Genomic DNA, 20,012 nt, shown 5'->3' on the forward strand with positions numbered 1-20,012 from the left:
ATACTTTTTTAATTGTTATTTTTAAAGTAAGCCCGCTTAATCATATATTTGTTGTTTTCAAATTTTAAAAACAACAAGTTTTTAAAGTGGGTTTAGTTAAAATTGATTTACTTTAGGGAAGGGCAGAGAATACTAGTTTCGTCCGACGCCACTTGGACTCATCAGTTCTCTTAGTTCTTTGCATTGAAGCAAATAACTCTTCCCCAATTTTATGACGACTCGAGCTCAAGAATAAAAGTGACCGACGAATTCGTTTAAATGCGAATTCAACAGAATCATTCAAAAACTCCCGTAGCCGCATATGCAAACCAAATTAACTACTCCCACTGTTATGCGTCTCCGCAATACAGAGAATCATCATAACTATGTTGATAGTTTGTCGATAATAACAACAAACAAATCGTCCACCCCTATCATGGCGTAGGCACCCCACCCCTTACATATTTCATAATATTAATATATTGAGATTTGCAATTGCTTTTTTCATGTGAATTATTGGGATTTATATTCTTCAGTTGTTGTCTTCTAACGGTATAAAATGTGTTTTTGATATCACAAAAGATAAAGAAGATATCACAAAAAATACCTACCATATTTTTCCCAATACACTGAAAACACAAAACCGCGTGCGTCCGATATCATATCTATGACAAAACTGCCAACTTTTGGGAGATGATAGATCATCATTAGACTCACAATTTTGCCCTTAACGGATTTTTTCTATCACTTATATTTTGCGAGAAAATCGGCGCAGGCGAAGCCGCCCCAGTGGCGAAGGCGCCCCATGTTACCATATACCCTTTCTAGCCTAAAGGTTGAGGGTATAAAAAGTAAACAAACATCACAACAAAACTGCCAAAGTGAATCTAAAAAAGACACACAGCACGGTAGACGATTTGTTTGTTGTTATTATCGACAAACTATCAACATAGTTATGATGATTCTCTGCATTGTGGAGACGCATAACAGTGGTAGTAGTTAATTTGGTTTGCATATGCGGCTACGAGAGTTTTTGAATGTTTCTGTTGAATTCGCATTTAAACGAATTCGTCAGTCACATTTATTCTTGAGTTCGAGTCGTCATAAAATTGGGGAAGAGTTATTTGCTTCAATGCAAAGAACTAAGAGAACTGATGAGTTCAAGTGGCGTACCTATTTTTTAATTTCTTTATTATTTTGTTGTGACATTCAAGGTTAACAAAGTTCGATTGCAATTTAGGCGATATTGCACGTGATAACACGTGCATTAACTAATTATCTAAATATTGGAAATTTTAATTGCCGCAGTTTTAATCTCTCCTGTAGGTCACCAAAACTTTCTGAGATAAGAAGCGTTGTGGAGAATCGTTTTTTGAATGTGGTTGGAGTTACTGAAATGAAAAGTGGCTCAAATTCTCAATTCCGTCCAGAATTGTATTGATATTTCTGGTTTTGCGTGCTGCAGAAATGATCGTCCTGCACAAGGGGTGGCGGGGTAGTTTTATACGTTTCTAGAACTATCAAATTTAAAGTTGTTTATAAAAGTAGCCTATATGTGGAAGCGGAAAGCTTGTTCATTGAGTTGTTGTTGGGTAGAAGACAAATTCTAGTTGGCGTGGTTTATCTTACGAATGGCAACGTCGAGGCTTTTGAGCATGATGTTGCCGATTTGTTGGTAAGGTATCCTGAACTTTTAATTATGAGTGATTTTTAGAACGACTTATTTTGTCTTGACAGTTCGGTTAAGGTTAGAGATTCATGCAGAAGGCTAGGTGTTTCCATCAGAAACAAATTTCTACCAACCCATTACAGTGTAGTGCATAATTCCACCTCTCCGCTTGATTTTTTTGCCCTTAGCATGGAAGACTCGATTGTTTCTTCAGGACAGTTTATTTGCCCTAGTATATCTGACCATGCCTTTATATTTTTGTCCCTCGATACATCCGCTTCTCGTGTTGATCAATTATTTTAGTTTTTTGACTATGATGCGTTAAGTCATGAGACTTTATTTGATGCAGTATCGGCATTTGATTTTTATACCCTACACCACTATTTGTGTCCCTCCGTCCGTCTTAACCTTGTAATCACGCTACAGGTCGCAATTTTGATCGGATCGTCACGAAATTCTGGATGCTGATGGGGTCCCGGAGGGGAAGAAGCCTATTGATTTTGGTGATGATCGGATAATATTTAGGGGTCGGAAAGGGAAAAACTTAGGTGGATAAAAAGACAACGTTTTTTTCCAAAGCGAATATCTCAGCTTCTGTATGGGGTATACCAAAAGCAAGACCTGGCAATGAAAGTAAAAAATATCACCTTTCTAATGATGTAAAAGAGGTGCTCGTAGGTGATCAAACAACGAAGATATCACAATAGTAGCAAATAAAACTCCAATTTTCATTTTTGCGATTTTAATTATATTGACGAATATCACAGCTTTGGTTGAAAAATTTCCAAAAACAAAGCCTGACTATGAAAGTAGAAGATCCCGTCTGTACAATGATGCAAACTACGAGGGCGGTTCGGAAACTTCTTAGCCTATCAATGAAAGAGAATAGTTAGTTTTTCAAAAATATTTTTATTTTTCAATACAATCTCCTGAAATTTCAATACACTTAGTCCAACGCTTTTCTAGCAATTCTATCCCTTGATTAAAATAGTTTTCCTCAAGGTCTTCAAAATAGTGGTTTACAACTGTAATTGCATCTTCATTTGAGGTAAAACGATTGCCAGCAAGGAATTTTTTTTAGATTTGGGAACAAGTAAAAGTCACTGGGAGCTAAATCAAGAGAATAAGGTGGGTGGTCAAGCAACTCGTACTTTAATTCGTTGATTTTAGCCATTGTTAAAACACTCTTGTGCGCTGGTGCGTTGTCTTGATGAAAAATTATTTTTTTGTGTTGTAAGCCAGGACGATCTTCTCGAATTTGTACATTTAATTGATCCAAAAGGTTGCAATAGTACTCTGAATTTATTGTTTTACCCTTTTGCAGATTGTCAATCAATAAAATACCTTTGAAGTCCCAAAAAACCGTTGCCATAACCTTACCAGCCGATTGAATTGTTTTTGCCTTCTTTGGGGCACTTCCTCCAGCTTCAGTCCATTGTTTGGGTTGTTCTTTTTTCTCTGGAGTATAGTGGTGGATCCATGTCTCATCAACAGTTATGAAACGACGCTTAAAATCCATTTTATTTCGCTTAAAACGATCCAAACAAGCTTGAGAAATGTTCATTCTTATGCGTTTTTGATCGACTGTTAACAAATGCGGCACCCATCTTGCAGAAAGCTTTTTCATCTGTAGTTCTTCATGCAAAATTAAATGGACTCGATCATTTGAGATGCCCATGATATTAGCAATTTCACGCACTGTTATTCGTCGATCATTTAATACCTTATCATGCACTTTGGCTACAATTTCTGTTGTTGTTGCTGTTCTTGGACGTCTTCAATGCTTGTACGACCACGTTTAAATTCAGCAACCCAATTTTTTACTGTTGCATATGAAGGAGCACTTTCACCTAACACATTCACCATATCATTATGAATTTCTTGTCCCGATAAACCTTTTTTATATAAATATTTAATGACAGCACGCATTTCTAATTTTTCCATTGTAAAAAAAATTGTGGTTGCGTCTTTTTTGAACACCTGTTTCTATATGAAGGAGTTGCCAGATCGAAACAAAATTTAACATGTTTTCATAACAGAGAAGGAAGTTTCCAAAACACTTAACTTTTTTCTGTTTATACCGCGCTTTTTGTGCTAGGCTAAGAAGTTTCCGAACTGCCCTCGTAGGTCGGCGTAGGTAACCAAATAACGGAGATATCGCAATAGTCGATAATGCATCCCATTGTCCGATTTTTTTGTAATCACGCTACAGGTCGCAATTTTGATCGGATCGGCACCGAATTTTTGGGGATTAATGGGGGTCCCAAAGAGAAAGAAGCCTATTTTGAAGATGGTCGGATAATATTCAGGGAATGGGTTGGAATGGGCAAACACTTATTTGGTGAAAACGTCTACGTTTTATTTCAAAGCCAATATCTCTGTTTTTTTAAGAGGTATATCAAAAGCAAAACCTGACAAGGAAAGTAGAAAATATCACCTTTACAACGATGTAAAGTAGGTTGTCGTAGCTCAAACAACAGAGATATCGCAATAGTCGGTAATGCATCCCATTTTCCGATTTGTTTGTAATCACGCTACAGGTCGCAATTTTGATCGGATCGTCACGAATTTTTTGGGAGTTGATGCGGGTCCCACAGAGGAAGAAGCCTATTTAGTTTGGTGATGGTCGGATAATATTCAGGAGTCGGAATAAGCGAAAAGCTTATGTGGAGAAAAGTCAACGTTTTTTTCTTATGCGAATATCTCCGCTTCTGGTTGGAGTATTCCAAAAGGAATACCCGTCAATGGAAAAAGAAAAGATCTCGTTTATATCGATGCAAAGTATGTTGGCGTAAGTGAGCAAACCAAAATTCAGTAAAAACACCACTTGCAGTGTCGAAAAATTTTTAGGCCGTGAGTGGTAAAATTAAAGGGTATTTATGTTACCTTTGTAAATATGAAGTTGTCAAATCGAATCCGGATATTTAGCTTGCAGCATGTGTGCATACCATTGCGCCACGGTAGCACCCAAGACTACTTTCAGTAAAATTCAAAAAACGACCTTGTACCGCATTTAATCCATTTTTTTAATTTTGTTGGGAAGATACCCGAGGGAGTGACCCGATATAGTCGGAGCATGGTCTCTCTTTGGAAGAAATATTATGATGTAGAAAGTTCTGACCTACCAGCCAGACTGACGGACGGTCGGATATTGCTCGGTCGACTCTAAGTTTTCTAAACCATTAGTTTAGTGAGCCACATTTCTTATGGTGATAAAGGATAACTTCTGTAGCCATAAGGCTTGGTACAAAATAGCTAAATGCAGAAAACTACAAACAATACAAATGGAGGTTACCATTATAAAGTCTGATATCACAGGTCCTGTCCCATCTGTGTTTAAGCCGAGATTTAGAAAAATATTGTCCATACTTTTGTATAGATCTAAAATTTAAGAACACTCACCTAACATTTAAAAAAAGTTAATACATTTTATTAAATGATATGAAATTTTTAACTGCGGTTTACTAAGGGGGTTAAATACACTTTGATACGACCAAAAATGTGCCTCATCGAAATAATGGGTTTAGACCCCAATTATGTTTGGACGAAATCTCTCAAACGAAGCAATCGATCGGGTCCAAAATTTGGCATTTGTAATATTTTGTCCAAACTTAGCCAAAATTCGAAGATGGGCCATAAAAAAGTACAACATTTTTGGCTAAAATGGTGCGCACCATAACTCTCGAAGGGAGTAACCGAATTGGTCAAAACTTTGCATTTAGTAATAATACTTTCAGGCATACATCGTGTTCGAATATGGACTTTATCGGTCCACTTTTTCGGGTACCTCCCACACAAAATTCGGAAAAAGTGAAGTTTAAGAGCTCCTCTCAGATCGTTTTGAATTTTTTCAGCAGATTGTCCTTGCGGCTTCCTTTACGACGGTGCAAGTTCATTCTTCCGGGGGCAAATCTATACTTCCTGAGATAATGACCTAGAAGCTCCAAAAAACCTTGACGGCACCAACTAAAATGGCAAATCCGCAAGATAACTCTCGCAGGGAGATTCTGATTGGTCCCAACTTTGCACATTGTATTATTTCATCTAGTCAAGTATTACATTTAAATATGGACTATATCGATCCTGTCCTTTGGGTACCTCCCACACAAAATTTGGAAAAAGTGCAGTTTCACAGATAATCTCGAATTTTTTTCCAAAATGTTCTTCTTGCGGGCACTGTTACGACAGCGCAATTTTTCGGGCCCAAGTTCAAACTTCCTGAGATAAAGGCCCCGTAAGACAACCCTAGAAAGTAGAAACCGAACCAAACGTTGTATAACGTATAATCGGACCACTCTTTTGGGTGCATCCCACAGAAAGTTTAGAAAGACGGCAGTCGCCTAAAAAAAATTTTGCCAAAATTTAAAAACAACCCAAACGAGTCCTTACTTTGCAATTGCTTTTAATTTTTTTGGAAACTGTACAATTTTTTCGGGAGCAAATCCATACTTCCTGAGAAATTGGTCCAAAATCTCAAAAAACCCGGATAGACGTCGGTAGTAAACACAATACTTTTCTTTAGGTCCAAGGCTTACTTGTTTTGTTTTCCTTTTTTGGTGGGTCAGAATAACATTTTTGATATTAGTTTGATTAGTTCGGCAATGTACGGTACTCATGTTTCTTAAAAAACGCCGAAGAATTTCTAAGAAATCAAATACGCCTTATTTAAAATTCAATTCAAATATATTTCAATGGCTATTTGCATTGAGCACCAACTTAAAGCGTATGTAAATGTATATTCGCAACTTCAATTTCGATTACAGTCATGAAAAGCAAAACCCACAGCAGTTGAATTGGGATATCAAAACTCCAACAGCAATAAACAAATATCTTTGTGGTATTCAACCACCAACCACAACCGCCGCCGACTGGCATCATTGATTTGCATAGAAGAAAGTGAAAATGATGCTAAAGTAAATTTATTATTTGCTTACTGCAAAGTGGGTCAGAGCAAGGCCCAAAATGTTATATCTAAAAGTTAGTTTTAATAAACCACTCATGAAGGACGAGGTTGTAGAGTTGAGAAGAACTTTAAAACCATTTAATAAACATTTATACAACGGCCCGTGTTACACCGGGCTCTATGCCACTTGCAGATAAACATAAACAACAATTTCATATAAGAACTTCGATGAATGTGTTGCCCAAAAAGCCAGTCAATCCACCCACACATTCACAGCCGAAACAACCATTAGCCCTATGGAACGAAATGAAACATAAATTTAAACATTTATTTTGCTAAATCCTATAAGGGACGGTTGTTAGAGTTGTTGTGTGTGCATGTGCTAGTGCCATTGTACGATGGCCGGAAGTCGTTGGAGGACAAAGCGATAAAATTGTATCTGCATTGGATTTGAAGAAAATGTGATGAGTTTCTGTGCTGGGACTAACCTAAAGACACACCGACCGAGTCATGTTTATTTGTTGTGATTATTGTGCGGGGTATTTAAGAAAATCTGTTGATGTTGCTTAACGAAAGCAAAAATAGAAGTTATAGGCATTACAATTTCCTCACAGTCGGCCCATTGCTATGTCATAAAACAAATTCAAATATTGCAGCATAAGGTTGTAGACTCTAGCAGCAGCAGTAATTGATTGACTAGGAAAAATCAAATTCGACATGGACATAAGAATTCATTTCCTTTACGAAAACTTTGCAAAATTATGACAGCAAGTGGTTCGTACCAAAAATAAACAGGTCAATGGTTATCTACTTTATTGGGAGTAAACAATAACGAGTAGCAAGAATTCAGGACTACGATTGAAATGGGGGGCCGAATGGTACTTTGTGTTTGTTACCTTCCGCACCATCATTCACCATCCACATGCAACAATGTTCCCATCAAACTGAGGTCTTTAAACCAAACGCCTGTTGTATTTATGTGTGCTTCCTGTATGTGATGTTCGAATTTCGCTGAGAATTTCGAAATGAGTGTTGAACAAATTGAGAGCTTGATTTGAAAGAACGCATGTGCTGGACAATGTGCGAGTAGTAGAAGGATTGCCAACAAACTGTTTAAGGTCCAAATATGTTTTGACTACAAAAAACGCTAGTGGGTGTAATATTATCCATTTTATATCCTTAGTCATAAGACTAACGTTTTAGGCCTTATATATGATAAGAGAAAATCCGTTGCAGAAAATTAAGAGTCGATGATTTAAACGCACGATAACTTTCGAGGGAAGCAACGTAAGTTTACACCGCGTAATATTTTTGGCAAACTTATTTCGAGTTTGCCGAAATACTGCAAAAATGGGCATAGAATTTTAAAATATCTTCATATAAATTCCGCCACTGCATAAAAAATGTGAAGTTCTTGCCAGGGATTGAACCACAGGACTTCTATGTCCAATGCGGACGTGTGGTCTTGTTTAGGGCTGAGGTAGGCTCAGTCGCTACCAGGGTCGGCCTAAACACCCACAAACCTTAAGTTAAACACGAGTGCTTATAATGTTACGAATAATATGTGAGGAATATGGATTGATAAAGTAGTTGTTGTTGGTTCGTTAACAATCGGATGGTTGTTGTCGGTAATCGGGTTGTTGATATTGGCTCGTTGACGATCGGGTGGTTATTGTCGACTTGATGGCAATCGGGGCTGTTGATATCGGCTCGTTGTCGACTTTGTGGTAATTGCTGTAGAAGAAAAGATAGGGTTAATATGTAGGATCAGGCTATGAGCATTGAGGTGGCTGAGGTAGGCTCAGTCGCTACCAGGGTCGGCCTAAGGACCCACAAACCTTAAGTTAAACACGAGTGCTTATAATGTTACGAATAATATGTGAGGAATAAGGATTGATAAAGTAGTTGTTGTTGGTTCGTTAACAATCGGATGGTTGTTGTCGGTAATCGGGTTGTTGATATTGGCTCGTTGACGATCGTGTGGTTGTTGTCGAGTTAATGGCAATCGGGGCTGTTTATAGAGTTGTGTCGTTCATGAACGAACCGGTTCCAAGGAATGGTTTCGTGAAAAGAACGAATTCGGATCGAATTCTGTCAGAAAATCTAAATTTTTCTCCGAATTTTCCAAGAATTTACTTCCGAATACGGACCGAATTCGTCGCGAAACTCTAAAATTTTTTAAGAATTTCCTTAGAAAATTCTTTCCGAATTCGGTGACCACGTCCATACAACTTTCGTACCGAATTCGGTACGAATTCGGCATCAGAATCGGATATTTTTTCAGAAATTCTGTCCGAATTCGATACGAATTCGGAAAAAAATGTTAGCTGGGGCATTACAAATTCGCACACACAAAACAATCAATGATTCAGTTAGCTCATATCGTTCAGTAAATCATATCGTTCATCTCGTTCTTTTAGCTTCTTTTGTTCATATTCAAAACCCCCACCACGTTCAGAAAACCACCCCCATTTTTGCACACAAACTCACGCAAGCATCACAAACTGACACACACACACAACAATCAATGTAGAGAAGAGGAACCATGAACGATATTCAAAAGAAAAGGATGGGCGAAAATGTTTTATTGAATGAAAAAGTGCCAACGAACGAAGTGAAGGACCCGGATCTTTTTAGTGAACGGAATGAAAAAGATCGATCCGCTCAATGAACGAGATTGCCCAACACTAGCTGTTGATATCGGCTCGTAGACGATCGGGTGGTCGTTCGTTGTCGACTTGATTGTAATTGCTGTGGTGGAAGAGATCGGTTTATATGTAGGATCTGGCTATGAGCATTGAGCTGGCTATGAGGTTGAAGATTGCTAAGAGCTGGGAGCTTGCTATGAGCTGAGAGCTTTCTGTGAGTTGAGAGCTGCTATGGCTAAAAGCTTGCTATGAGCTGGGAGCTTGCTATGAGCTGAGAGCTTGTTATGAGCTAAGAGCTGGGAGCGTGCTAAGCGTAGGATCGAATCGTGGTATGACAGACTGCGGACGATCCACACGTCTATACTTACTTTGTCGGCTAGTAAATGTGGGGAAAAATTGAAAGGTACATTCTGTTGGTAACACGATGTGAATTAGAATTATTTTGCAGCAGTAATTGTCCTTAATTGCATCGGAGTTAAATTTGTCCACTATGCCGACTATGCAGTGGTAGTTGATGGTAATGTGAGAGTTGTAGTTGTGGGCGTTCATTCAGCAGCCTATAAGACAAAGTCTGAATCAATCCCTGAGAGCGGGATCTTTGGATCTCCCGTGATGTCCCCTGGTATCGAATTTGTAGACCTAGGAAGGTCCTTTATGTCTTTGACATCAAAGTATATGACAGGGTTCTAATTACGTGGAGTGTTGGTGTTTTTGTCTTGATGTCTTCATTCTTTCCAGATATGAAATTGATCAAGCCGTAGCGCTAATTCGCTGTAGGAAGTCGGCTGGGTTGCGCGGTTTATCCGGAAAGATTTGTAAAAGCACCAGGGAGGCCATTCAGAATACTTAGAGGCTTTGCCGTAAATTTTTTCGTATGGTTGTTTTCCGTGAGTGTGGAAATCTGCGAAGGTCGCTGCCCTGCTGATGTCGCCAGATAAGGTCAGAAGTAATCTCCAATGTTATCGGCGAATCAGTCTTCTTTCAGGAATCGGCACGGTACTGGAGAGGATAAGAGGTTGACTAAAGCAGACACAGAGTGGCAGTTTAGTTTCAAACGACGGCGTATTGTATAAGATTGAAGGCCTTTCGACTACCTGTGTTGGTCAAAAGTGATTGCTCGTCTACTGTGATTGTGATGCCAGGAGATGAAGCTTTGGAAAATATATCTCTAGGATCGCGTAGCTTGCTCTAGTAATGCAAAATATAGAGTATATATCATTCTGAAATGGATGTCTATTGTTGGTGTTTGGGCACCAAAGTCGGTGTCCATGTCGCTGAAGAAAAGAGCGTGACAATGATACTCGAGGGTAGATATTCAAGTATTGTCTTTGATGGTCGAAGTTTTCCTTACTGGACAGAAGTGTAGTATTTGGGCATTACAATGGGAGTGATATGTGAAACAATGCTATTACCGGGTATCTCAACAAACTGTAATGTCTGCGGATTTTGGTGTTGGCTTCACCTTCAGAAGCCTTACAGCTATTCTTAGCAGTGCCTCCTCTTGATCTGAAAGTGATATATTTAAATGCGTCATTTTAGCCAGGAGATGTTTACCTATAGTCCCCACTGGTTGGACTGTAGAGGTTGTGGAGAGTTTGGATGCCATTCGTTGCGAGGCACGTATGCGCGATTTCGTAATCTCTAGGTGGCAATCTAGATGAGAAGAAAACCAAATTTCTGGTGACTGGACGTGGGTCTGTCAATGTGTTCTTGCATAGGAGAAAACTTTCTGGCACTTCAGGCTCTAGTCGAGGGCTTCAGAAACCTGGAACACACTCTACTAGCTCTACACGTGCTAGTTTTGATGAGCTTGGCAATAGTGCGTTCCGCCGTCGCAGAGCTTTACTGCAGTAAGGTTGCGGTTATTTATGTCGTTTCATGGGTCTGATAGACGGGTATGTAGGCACATGGCGTTACTGGTCCCATTAGACCAAAACTGGAAGTAACTTTGTTACGAAATCTGAGCAGAGGTCACTTTTGCAGGCGACATGGAGAATTGGGGAAAAGCAACTATGACGTCACAGATCATTTAGATCTTGTCAGAAACACTTTCAAACTTAATCGGTTGCCGTTAGCTAACTTCAGAGCAGTAGAGGTGAAAGGGCCACACAATGAGAAAGCTACGCCCATGCAAAAGAGGTATCTAGACTGCTCTATCAGTGTAGTACTTGTGCTGCACTCTTCCCGTTCCCTGATCGTGCCTAATCTAACTCATTTTGGGTGACCAGTCCCGAGTTGTATAGAACAGAAACTAGTAATAGTTTCGACTACGCAGTCTGACCGGAGACTTTGTGGTACCGCGGTAGTCGGGAGCCCCTAGATCTGTTGATCCATTCTGACTATACAGAGACATCTAATGATTGCAAGTTTGGAAGTAAATAGCGGCTAGAACTTGGATTTGGTGTGGAGTTGCACCCTCAACAATAGAGCAGTGGAGGCGCAAGGTAGTCCTTAACAAGCCCATACAGTGGATCTTTGAATTTCAAATATCTAAAACTGGTATGGATAAAAACTGATTTTAGAGCGTGGATTGAAAATTTTTATAAATTATTGACGAAGTTTTACTGCATTCCGACGTCAAAGACCAACGCGCGCTTTGCCCAATTGATCCAGTAGTTCGTTTATGATACAGTTTACGTAGATTTTAGAATTAGGTCAATAAAAACTTAGAAACCATTTTTTCGGCTTCAGAACATTATAATGACCAATTTATTCTAACATTTCGATTACTCAGCAGTTATTGTTTATTTGTTTTAAATTCATTCTGCATTTGCATACATCACAACAATATGAAAACATTGAATATTTTGTGTAGGGTATTTTAATATATTTTCTTTTCATTTTATAAGCAAAAGTATCTCTAACTCTCTCTCCTTTATGGTATATTCCTTCTCTCCCTCTCACAGCATAAATATTCGAAATAAACAATCATCGTTCTCACGTACATTCCGGGCAGATGAACAGTCCCCAAGAATTCCAAAAGAACCCAGTTAAAAATGGTCCATCGTCGCGACAGCATCCCGGGCATTTTGGAAAATACGTAAAACAGTTTGGACCTTAGAAGGCATAGAACCAAACAAAAGCAAAGCAAAACTGTCAAAAGATTAAGAAAACCAAATTTTATTTTTTGTTGTTGTGTTTGAAAACTTATATTTTTGTTTCAATGCTGCATGGCCGGTGTATCGAATGAAACGTTTTGTATTTTTTGTGCGTGTGTGTGTGTGAAATAATCAAACAGTTCATATATAAATTAAAGCTGTCATGAATTTAAGTTTAAAACCTACATCAATATAACATTTTAAAAGTCTCTTCTGGACAAACACACACCCAGTTTTAAAAACACTTTAAGACTAAGGCAAATCCACAAAAATTAAACAACTCAACTAAAAAGCCGAAGAAGAAGAATACAACAAAACGTACATTTCCATCAACGAACATTAAGCAATCCGTACAAACACTTGCATTATGACCATTTTTTAACATAGAGCAATAACAGAAAAAAAACAGCAACAATAACCACATAAAAACCTAGTCAAAAAATACAAATAATAGAAATTCTCCTCAATCCTTCTCCTCCCCCTCCTGCCATCATCGTAGCAAAAGATTTGCAATTCTTGATTGTAGTGTTCGTTCGTTCAGTTACATAAGAAATGACAGCGTATTAGTAGTGTTTTAAACGGAAACATAAGAAACGTATAAAAATAACAACAACAAAAATAATAACATAGCAGAGTGTAGCCGAGAGAATAAGTCAACGTGAGAGTGACAACAAGACAAGAGGATAATTCACCATCAACCTGACGTTTAACCAAAAGTAAGCAAAAATATCGAAGAAAAAAAGAAAATAAAGCAGATATCTGATGATGAATGGCACAGTCAACTACTTAGGTGTGCTCACGGTTACTAGGGATTTTGAAACCTTTTTTGTGAGCGTGTGCGATGAACAATTCCCCCTTTAAAAACATCATTAAATTCCTATGTGAGAAGTTGTAGTTGTTGCAAAGAACATACACAAATAAGAACTTTGACAATAACATTCAAATAGATATTTCATCCGTACACAATTTACACACTGATATGTACATTTGTATCTTGACAAATCAATATATGCATGAGCAAACTTAATCATTACAGCAAAAATTTGATTTAACTAGCATTTGCCTATGTATTCATGATAAGCTTGTATTTCTAGAAGACGTCCCTCAAATTTGAATATTGCTTGTGTTATTTTAACGCCCCTTACGTTTGATGATATATGTATGTTATGACTAAACATTTTCTCAACAAGTTAAAAAAGATTAAGTCTTAATAAGTTAACAATTGAATATTAACAATGCTACTGGATTTGCTGTAATTATATGACACATGATAAAAGTGGCAAAAATATCTCAGCAAACAATTTTGCTTCCAAAAATGCAATTCAATCAATAGTGCAATTTCCTCTGCAGAGCTTATATTCGTTAACTTAGTTATTAGGTGGCTCTAGACAGAACGTTGGTTTCGTATGCAGCGTTGCCGGATGTGACGATTTATCGACATTTTGACGATTTCTTCGCCCAAAATGGGAAAATGATGATTTTATGGCCCGAAATGACGATTTTTTATATAAGCCATAATTGCATGAAATAGAACAGAATAACGATATTTTTTCCAAAATTTAACGAAAAAATTAAGGAAAATTATGTTGCAAACTCGATTTTATGAGCTTTTTGAATGTTCTTAGCAATTTCCAGCCAGATTGGCTATATTTAGGTACATATCTGGGGTACAGGTAGTTTGAGTATTTTTGCCTCACATTCGTACTATATCAGTTAAATTTTTCGGTTAGGATTGTTAATGGATGAAAATAGTCTATCTCCTTGTGAAAAACGTAGGAGTCCAGCTTAATGCCCTCTTTAAGAGAACAATTTTCCGATTTCCAAGAACCACTGTCAATCAGGCAATATTTGAGCATAGCTGTCATTCCAAACATGCAATGCATTTACTCTTATCTGGTGGCGGTATTTCAGTGAGATTAAGTTATGTTTACTGATTTGGATTGTTTATAGGGATTTGGGTAGGGAACTCCAAGGAATTCTCGATATTTTGGCTACGGTAGTTTCCCGGGAAACAAAATTATATTTTCCGGGAAATCGGGATAAATGTAGTTGCAGCCTCTATTTTGTTTTTTTTTATGTCTATTTTTCGTTGTTATTCTTAATAAACACACTTTTAATTTTATTTTACTCCCAACGTAGTAATATGAAATATAACATCACTTCCATTTATTACCATCTAAATTTATCTCAGAGTCAAATTTTCAGTGAGTTCCGTCATTAAGTTCCATTCCTAAACATTTTGAGATCCATAAAATAAGAATTTCCGATCAAATTTTGAATAATTTTTTCGTGTTTGCACGATAGAGCGAAATCGCGTCAGCCATTTTCCGAAAAGCCACTCTGTGAAAATTTGGCTGTAGGCATCAAACAAATGTTACTTGATTAAACAGTAACCTAACCTAGTTTTAGACTATGTTGACGATTTTCTATACGGACCGAGTTTGTAATTTTGTCTTCCAATTCTGAATATCACGCTTTACGACATCATCTTGAAGTTGGTGTTTCCATCGTAGTCTTGATCCCACCTTATCGCACATACCCTCGAATGGTTCGTATAACAATGCCTTTCTGGTGGGGACTTCTTTATTTATTCTCCTGACATGACAAAGCCAACGCAATCGCAGAACCCAATTCGTTGAGGTATGACTATGTTGCCGATATTCGCCGTTAATAATAATACCGCACTTGTCTATCCCGTCTTTCAATTGTTTACTCCATCGAAGCCTTGATCCAAAAATTATTGGGTGTGTCGGACTTTGGTAAAATTCACATTTTCAATACAAACATCTTAGGTCATGATAGCTCAATTAATTAAAAAGTTTCATAAATAATGACCTTCGTCCTAATAAGACAACAATAAATAAAAAAATCACGGCTGAGGTTTGAACCTAGTCTTCGTTAACAAACAAGCAATGTTGCCAACATCTTAGAGTTCTAAGCCACTGCCAATATATCAAACTTCCGAACTGGAAGGCATTACAATTCATGAAGGAAAAAGCCTTCTGTTGTGCATGTGTATGTAATGAGAAAGGATTCTAGAAAGGCAAGACACATAGAAAAATAACTTAGAAAGCTGTGCTGACGGAGATATATCCTCAGCCTCTAACCAAAAATGAAGCAAACACATTAATTATGCCGTATATAAAATATATTGATTTTGTATCACGAGATGTGGGGCTACACTAAATCATTGGCATTCAGTCCAAAAATTTGTAGTAAGTATACTTCTGATTTATAGAGAATGAAGTTAAACTAAATTTTGGAAAAAATTTTCCGAAAAGTTTAATATTTATCTTGCACACTATCGATTTTAGTATGTGCCGGCAAGGTTTTTTTGGAACCGATATACTCCATACTAAAACCTGTTACATACATACATGACTGGAAGAAATAATACCATGTGCACAGGTTGGACCAATCAAAAACTCTTTGCGAGAATTATCTTGCGGATTTGCCATTTTGGTTAGTGGCGTCAGGGTCTCTTGTATGGACTTGCCCCAGGAAAAATGTACCGCTGTAAAGGGGACCGCATGGATAACCTGCTGAAAAAAATCAAAACGAATTATTAATTACTAACTATTACTAAATACTTTTTTTATTCTTGCCTTATTAAGGCGAAGGTCATTTATAGTGATATTTAATTAATTCTCTTTCGAGTTGAGCTTATTAGACCTATCATATACATTGAAAAATTAGGAGTCTACCGAAGTCCCACGCATTCAACCATTACGCTACGTTTCACGGGTGGCTAAGCCGATCTTCAGGCTATTGAATGTTGTTTTTGTGGCAGACGAAGGCAAAGCTTGGGAACTAGTATATATATCGCACTTCATTAGATAAATGCATATGCGAAATTATGCCAGTTAATTGAAACCCAAAATTTTCCTATAGTCCTGCTTGGTAACCCCATTTTTCAATGTTCACAAATACTATGGTAAGTTTTATTCCTACGTCATTAGTAATTGCTCTCCTATATCAGAAGATTTTTGATCATCAATTATTGTCTACTAAAGTTTTGACAAGTTGATGGTGGCTCAGAACGCTAAGACGCCGGCAACTTTCACACTCAGTTGTCGGAGACCCAGGTTCGAATCCCAGCCTGACTCATGCTGAAATAATTTTTTATTTTTGCCTTATTAAGGCGAAGGTCATTTATAGTGATATTTAATTAATTCTCTTTCGAGTTGATTACTTTTTTAATTTTGTCGATACAATTTTTTCCTTTATACCAGTGTGAAACATTTGTTATTTTACCACAAAAAATAAAAAAATAAAGTTTTTAACATTTGTTTTGTATTTTTATTTAGGAATTTGTCTTAAACATCTTAAAAACTGCTTCAATTTTAAATCTTGAAAATGGTTTAGCATTTATTTTACCATCCGGACAATAAACCAACAAAATTCATAATCAAATAACCACAGTTTAGGAATTATGTATATAAACGAACAAAAAAATTCAAGAACATTTTAGAAAAAAACAGTATTTATTCAAATCCCGCTACCAAATAGGACTTAAATTTTTCTATTTAATCGTAGTTTAATACAAAAAAATCAGGAAAATCGAGGAGTACAATTACACTGTGATAAAAAGTTGACAAAAAATTTTTGCAGGGGTTCTGATGCAAAAATTCCGTTTTATGTGAGTCAATGGAAGACGAATATATCTTTGGTTTCTTTGAGTCACTTCGTTTTTTATACCCTCCACTATAAATTTGTCCTTCCGTTTGTAACACATCGAAATATTCATCGGAGACCCCATAAAGTATATATATTCTTGATCAGGGTAAAATTCTAACTCGATATAACCATGTCCGTCTGTCCATCCGTCTGTTGAAATCAAGATACAGGTCGCAATTTAAAAGATAGAGCTTTGTAATTTGGTATAGAAGTTTCTATTACTCCTAGGATGTTTGGTATTGCAAATGGGCTACATCGGTACACGTTTTGATATAGCCCCCATAGAACGGTACCACCCGATTGTCGGTATTTTGAAGGTTTTAGCTTCATTATCACACCGAAATGGCTGAAATTTGGTATTAAGTGTTCGTTGGTGGTATAAAACTTTCCCCCAGAATTTTGGTCCACGACTTTGAATAGCCCCCATAGAACGGTAAGTCCCGATTTTCGGTACTTTGAAGGTTGTGGTCTCAAAATTACTCCGAAATGGCTGAAATTCGGTATTTCGGTATTCATTGGGTGTACGAAACTTTCCCCCAGAAATTTGTCGGTACAGGTCCACGCCTTCATATAGCCCCCATAGAACGCTACCTCCCAATTTTCGGTATTTTGAAGGTTATGGCCACAATAATCCATTGAAATGGCTGAAAGTTTGTATTTAGTTTTCGTTAGGTTTATTCAACTTTCCCCTCTAAATTTGTCGGTGTAGGTCCACGCCTCCATATAGCGCCCTCAGAACGGGACCTCCTGATTTTCGGGATTTTGAAGGTTGTGGCCTCAATATTTCTCCGATATTGCTGAAATTTGGTATTTAGTCCTCATATATACATAGGTCCACCCCTTCATATAGCCCCCATAGAACGGTACCTCCCGATTTTCGGTATTTTGAAGGTTTTAGCTTCATTATCACACCGAAATGGCTGAAATTTGGTACTTAGTCTACTTTGGTGGTATAAAACTTCCCCTTTAAATTTGTCGGTATAGGTCCATGCCTTCATACAGCCCCCATTGAAAGGTACCTCCCGATTTTCCGTATTTTGAAGGTTGTTGCTTCAATATTCCACCAAAGTGGCTGAAATTTGGTATTTAGTCCCCAGAAATTTTTCTGCACATGTCCACGCTTTCATATTGGCCCATTTCCGACTAAAATTCGTCGGTATAGGTCCACGTTTCGATATAGCCTCCTTAGAACGGTACCTCCCGATTTTCGTAATACTGAAGATTGTGACGTCAATATCCCACCGAAATGGCTGAAATTCGTTATTTAGTCTTCCAAGAGTTATAAAATATTCCAGAAGAGTATTATCAGTATAGGTCCACGTCTTCATATATCCCCATAGATGCGTACTTCTTGATTTTCGGTATTTTTTAAGTTTTAGCCACATTCTCTTACCGAAATATAGGAAATTTGGTATGTAGTCTTCTTTAAGTCTAAATAAATAAATCGACGTTTTGAAATAGCCCCCATAGAACGGTGCCTCACATTGTTTTACCGAAATTTCTGAAATTTAGTATTAAGTCTTCTTCATACACGAAAGAAAACTAATTATTCCAGTTTACTTCAATACAACTTGTGGGTATAACAAGTTCAGCCCGGCCGAACTTAACGCCGTTCTTACGTGTTTGATTTTACAACGGTTAATCTAGTGAAAAACGGGGTTTCTTGAATTTTCAAATTTAAACGGGAATAACTTATTTTTTCACAATGGATTTCTACATTTTTTTCTTTCCTTAAAGGGGAGAATAATGTCTTTCGAACGAGCCATAACTGTTTAAAATCGGTTACCAAATGGCTATATATTGTTGGTTAAGTGTAAAAAAAAAACACATAAAGAAACAGGAAAATGCTTTTCCTCGTGTTCTAGGCTGCGTAGAAGATACCAAACAGTATAATTGTTTACTTTGAGCAAAAAGGAAATCTATTTAGCTTCACAAAATGGGAAAAAGTCATGAAATCGGTTGAAAAATAGAAGAGTTATGCAATTTTTTGTGTTTTAACTTTTTGGTTATTTATGCAAGTCCGCCCCTACGTCCGTCTGTGGTAATCACTCTAGCATCCACAAAAATTGTGATAGGGCTCTGAAATTTAGCTCCCATATAACGGTACTGCCCGATTTCAAGTATTTTGACGTTTTTAGCTACCATTTTAGACCGGATGAGCTATAATTTGTCATTTGGGGTTCCCAGTGATGATGAAACTTCTATTACAAAAATTATGGAGATGGGTCCATGTTTTGTTATAGCCCCCATATAACGTCATCGCCCAATTTCAGGTATTTTGGCGTTTTTAGCTAATTTTTGGACCGAATTAACATAAATTGGCATCTGGGATTCCCAGTGATCACGACCATGTTTTGGTATAACCCCCATAGAACCATACATACCGATTTCAGGTATTTTGACGTTTTTTTTTCACACTTAAACCGCAATAACATAGCTTTTTGTTAACCAATTCTAAACAGTTTTGGCTTGTTCGAAAGACAATATTCTTCTCTTTTAAGGAAAGAAATATATAAATCCGTTGTGAAAAAATGAAGTCATGCCCGTTTAAATTTGAAAATCAAAGAAACCCCGTTTTCACTACATTTTCCGTTATAAAATCAAAAAACGAAGTGATCCACAGAAACCAAATCGTCGTCCATGGACTCCCAAAAAGCTGATTTTTTGCATCAGAACCCCTGCATATTTTCACTGTAGTACAGTGTTATTTATACAAATTGATTTTTAATATTAAATCGCGAAAATTGCATCCAAGCCCACTGTGCAAAATGTTTTCCAATTTTTAGATAGCTGATAAGAACACGAAAGTGTCCGATTTCACTCAGACTTCCCATTTATTGTTAATCAGCATGTCCGTACGTCCATTTGTCTGTTGAAGTCAAGATACAGTTCGGAATATTGGAGATAGAGGTTTATGTTTTGGTACAGTAGTTTAACTGATCTTAGGTTGTTTGGTATTCAAAATAGGCTATATCGGTCCACGTTTTTATATAGCCCCCATGCAAAGATACCTCAAAATTTTTGGATTTTATAGGTTT

At 37.3% G+C, this 20,012-nt stretch overlaps 1 protein-coding gene across 3 annotated transcripts in view; it reads left to right on the forward strand.

The window, feature by feature from the left end:
- The first annotated feature begins 12,186 nt into the window (after window positions 1-12,186).
- The window catches only part of LOC141406153 (ras-like protein family member 10B), a 129,747-nt gene continuing 121,921 nt past the window's right edge, over window positions 12,187-20,012 (forward strand). For 2 of the 3 annotated variants that reach the window (XM_073991289.1, XM_073991302.1), the window contains exon 1: window positions 12,187-13,013. The gene's annotated coding sequence lies outside the window, so the exon portion shown is untranslated. The remainder of the gene's footprint in view (window positions 13,014-20,012) is intronic. The other variant, XM_073991292.1, reaches the window with a different exon arrangement.

This window comes from Musca autumnalis, unplaced genomic scaffold (assembly GCF_047663935.1).
Source record: "Musca autumnalis isolate F117 unplaced genomic scaffold, ASM4766393v1 scaffold_1, whole genome shotgun sequence".
NCBI lineage: Eukaryota > Metazoa > Arthropoda > Insecta > Diptera > Muscidae > Musca > Musca autumnalis.